The sequence below is a fragment of the Arachis stenosperma genome, chromosome 9, assembly GCF_014773155.1.
Source record: "Arachis stenosperma cultivar V10309 chromosome 9, arast.V10309.gnm1.PFL2, whole genome shotgun sequence".
Lineage (NCBI taxonomy): Eukaryota > Viridiplantae > Streptophyta > Magnoliopsida > Fabales > Fabaceae > Arachis > Arachis stenosperma.
This window is the reverse complement of record NC_080385.1, coordinates 119,210,472-119,215,166: the sequence shown is the minus strand read 5'-3', so window position 1 is coordinate 119,215,166 and position 4,695 is coordinate 119,210,472. Positions and strand designations below refer to the sequence as shown.

General features: G+C 40.8%; 1 non-coding gene across 1 annotated transcript; it reads right to left on the bottom strand.

The window, feature by feature from the left end:
• Window positions 1-2,491: 2,491 nt before the first annotated feature.
• Window positions 2,492-2,599, bottom strand: LOC130952619 (small nucleolar RNA R71). Its single transcript, XR_009074797.1, has one exon. It is a non-coding gene; the product is annotated as a small nucleolar RNA R71 (small nucleolar RNA).
• Between the last annotated feature and the right edge of the window lie 2,096 nt (window positions 2,600-4,695).

The following is a 4,695-nucleotide window of genomic DNA, read 5'->3' as shown; positions in this document are numbered from 1 at the left end:
ACTCCTGAAGGCTGGGCGTTAGTGACAGACGCAAAAGAATCAATGGATTCTATTCCAACCTGATTGAGAACCGACAGATGATTAGCCGTGCCGTGACAGGGTGCGTTGAACATTTTCACTGAGAGGACGGGACTGTAGCCACTGACAACGGTGATGCCCAACATACAGCTTGCCATGGAAAGGAGTAAGAAGGATTGGATGAAGACAGTAGGAAAGCAGAGAGATGGAAGGGACAAAGCATCTCCATACGCTTATCTGAAGTTCTTACCAATGAATTACATAAGTATCTCTATCTTTATTTTATGCTTTATTTATATATCATCCATAACCATTTGAATCTGCCTGACTGAGATTTACAAGGTGACCATAGCTTGCTTCATACCAACAATCTCCGTGGGATCGACCCTTACTCGCGTAAGGTTTATTACTTGGACGACCCAGTGCACTTGCTGGTTAGTTGTGCGAAGTTGTAAAATTATGTTTAGACCATGGTATTGTGCACCAAGTTTTTGGAACTATTACCGGGGACTATTTGAGTTGTGAAAAGTAGAGATCACAATTTTGTGCACCAAGTTTTTGGCGCCGTTGCCGGGGATTGTTTCGAGTATGGACAACTGACGGTTCATCTTGTTGCTTAGATTAGGTATTTTTCAGAGTTCTTAAGAATGAGTTCTAGAGTTTCATGATGATCTGTTGAAGTCTGGCTGGCTGTGAAGCCATGTCTAATCTTATTGGACCAAGGTTTCAACTCATCATCACAAGAGCTTGTTGATTTCTATCAATCTTGCTATTGGAGCAATGATCTGCTAAGGCTTGGCTGGCCATTGGCCATGTCTAGTGTTTTGGACCGAAGCTTTCTTTGAAAGCTTGGCTGGCTGTGAAGCCATGTCTAATTCCTGGACCGAAGTCTTAGACTAGCATTGCAATGATTCTTGGGATTCTCATTAAGAATTTTGATACCTTTACTTTCTTTTCTACTTAATTTTCGAAAAATCCAACAAAAATTACAAAATCATAAAAACCAAAAATATTTTATGTTTCTCGTTTGAGTCCAGTGTCTCGTCTTAAGTTTGGTGTCTTGCGTGCTTTGTTTATTTGATCTTGGTTCTATTTTCAAGTCAATAATACAGGGAACTGAAGATTCAGTACATGCAACAGAGGAATTATACAGAAAAAGCTGGGCGTTCAAAACGCCCAGTGAAGAAGGAAAAACTGGCGTTTAAACGCCAGCCAGGATACCTGGCTGGGCGTTTAACGCCCAAAAAGGTAGCATTTTGGGCGTCAAACGCCAGAATGGATACCATTCTGGGCGTTTAACGCCAGGATGGCACAAGAGGGAAGATTCTGTTTTCAATTCAGATTTTTTTCAAGTTTTCAAAATTTTTCAAAATCAAATCTTTTTCAAATCATATCTTTTCAATCAAATCTCTTTCAAATCAATTTCTTTCCTTTTTCAAAGATACTTGCTATCAATTAATGATTTGATTCAGCATTTCAAGTATGTTGCCTTTTCTGTTGAGAAAGGTTTAATGTTTGAATCATATTTTTCCTTGTTAGCCAAGTCATTAATTTTTAAAATCAAATCTTTTTAAATTGTTTTTCAAATCATATCTTCTCAATCACATCTTTTTTTAAAAACCATAACTTTTCAATCATATCTTTTTAATCACATCTTTTTCAAAAAAATTTTCAATCATATCTTTTTCAAAATCTTTTTCAAAATGATTTTAAAATCCTTTTAATTAATTTTCGAAAAAAATCTCTTCTCCTCTTCTCACATCCTTCTATTTATGGAGTAACACTCCTCCTCAATGCACAATTCGAACTCTATCTCACTAAGTTCGAATTCTTCTACCTCTTCCTTCTATTTTTCTTTTCCTCTGACACCTCAAGGAATCTCTATACTGTGACATAGAGGATTCCACACTTTCTTGTTCTCTTCTCTTTCATATGAGCAGGAGCAAAGACAAAAGCATTCTTGTTGAGGCTGACCCTGAACCTGAAAGGACCTTGAAGCGAAAGCTAAGAGAATAAGGCACAACTCTCTGTAGAGGACCTAACAGAAATCTTCAAAGAAGAAGAACCCATGGCAGCCAAAAACAACAACAATGCCAACAATGCAAGGAAGGTGCTGGGTGACTTTACTGCACCTACTCCTGACTTCTATGGGAGAAGCATCTCTATCCCTGCCATTGGAGCAAACAACTTTGAGCTTAAGCCTCAATTAGTTTCTCTAATGCAACAGAATTGCAAGTTCCATGGACTTCCATTGGAAGATCCTCATCAGTTTTTGGCTGAATTCTTGCAAATCTGTGACACTGTCAAGACTAATGGGGTTGACCCTGAGGTCTACAGACTTATGCTATTCCCTTTTGCTGTAAGAGACAGAGCTAGAATATGGTTGGACTCACAACCTAAAGAAAGCCTGAACTCTTGGGAAAAGCTAGTCAATGCCTTCTTGGCAAAGTTCTTTCCACCTCAAAAATTGAGTAAGCTTAGAGTGGAAGTCCAAACCTTCAGACAGAAGGAAGGAGAATCCCTCTATGAAGCTTGGGAAAGATACAAACAATTGATCAGAAAATGTCCTTCTGACATGCTTTCTGAATGGAGCATCATAGGTATTTTCTATGATGGTCTCTCTGAACTGTCCAAGATGTCTTTGGATAGCTCTGCTGGAGGATCTCTTCATCTGAAGAAGACGCCTGCAGAAGCTCAAGAACTAATTGAAATGGTTGCAAATAACCAATTCATGTACACTTCTGAAAGGAATCCTGTGAACAGTGGGACGAATCAGAAGAAAGGAGTTCTTGAGATTGACACTCTGAATGCCATATTGGCTCAGAACAAGATATTGACTCAGCAAGTCAATTTGATTTCTCAAAGTCTGTCTGGAATGCAAAATGCACCAAGCAGTACTAAGGATGCTTCATCCGAAGAAGAAGCTTATGATCCTGAGAACCCTTCAATGGAAGAGGTGAATTACATGGGAGAACCCTTTGGAAACACCTATAATTCTTCATGGAGAAATCATCCAAATCTCTCATGGAAGGATCAACAGAGACCCTAACAAGGTTTCAACAACAATAATGGTGGAAGAAATAGGTTTAGCAATGGCAAGCCTTTTCCATCATCTTCTCAGCAACAGACAGAGAATTCTAAGCAGAGCCACTCTAACTTAGCAACCATGGTCTCTGATCTAATCAAAACCACTCAAAGTTTCATGATTGAAACAAGGTCCTCCATTAGAAATTTGGAGGCACAAGTGGGACAGCTGAGCAAGAAAATTACTGAACTCCCTCCTAGTACTCTTCCAAGCAATACAGAAGAAAATCCAAAAGGAGAGTACAAGGCCATCAACATGGCCGAATTTGGAGAGGAGAAAGAGGCAGTGAACGCCACTGAGGAAGACCTCAATGGGCGTGCACTAACCTCCAATGAGTTCCCTAATGAGGAACCAAGGGAATCTGAGGCTCACACTGAGACCATAGAGATTGCAATGGATTTACTTCTGCCGTTCATGAGCTCTGATGAGTATTCTTCCTCTGAAGAGGATGAGTATGTCACTGAAGAGCAAGTTGCTAAATACCTTGGAGCATCATGAAGCTAAATGACAAGTTATTTGGTAATGAGACTTGGGAGGATGAACCCCCTTTGCTCACCAAAGAACTGGATGACTTGTCTAGGCAGAAATTACCTCAAAAGAGACAGGATCCTGGGAAGTTTTCAATACCTTGCGCCATAGGCACCATGACCTTCAAGAAGGCTCTGTGTGACTTAGGGTCAAGTATAAACCTCATGCCTCTCTCTGTAATGGAGAAGCTAGGGATCTTTGAGGTACAAGCTGCAAGAATCTCACTAGAGATGGCAGACAATTCAAGAAAACAAGCTTATGGACTTGCAGAGGATGTTTTGGTGAAGATTGAAGACCATTACATCCCTGCTGATTTCATAGTCCTAGAGACTGGGAAGTGCATGGATGAATCCATCATCCTTGGCAGACCCTTCCTAGCCACAGCAAAGGCTGTGATTGATGTTGATAGAGGAGAATTGATCATTCAAGTGAATGAAGAATCCTTTGTGTTTAAGGCTCAAGGATATCCCTCTGTCACCATGGAGAGGAAGCATGAAGAGCTTCTCTCAAAACAGAGTCAAACAGAGCCCCCACAGTCAAACTCTAAGTTTGGTGTTGGGAGGCCACAACCAACTTCTAAGTTTGGTGTTGAACCCCCACATTCAAACTCTAAGTTTGGTGTTGGGAGGTTCCAACATTGCTCTGAGCATCTGTGAGGCTCTATGAGAGCCCTCTGTCAAGCTACTGACATTAAAGAAGCGCTTGTTGGGAGGCAACCCAATGTTATATTTTATCTATTTTCCTTTGTTATTTTATGTTTTGTGTAGGTTGATGATCATGAGAAGTCACAAAATCAAGTGAAAAAGCAAAAACAGAATGAAAAACAGGAAGAAAAACAGCACACCCTGGAGGAAGATCCTGCTGGCGTTTAAACGCCAGTAAGGGTAGCAGTTGGGCGTTTAACGCCCAATCTGGCACCATTCTGGGCATTTAACGCCGGAAAGGGGCACCAGACTGGCATTAAACGCCAGAAAAGGGCAAGAACTTGGCGTTAAACGCCAGAAATGGGCACCAGCCCGGCGTTTAACGCTAGAATTGGCAAAGGGTGCATTTTTGCATGCCAC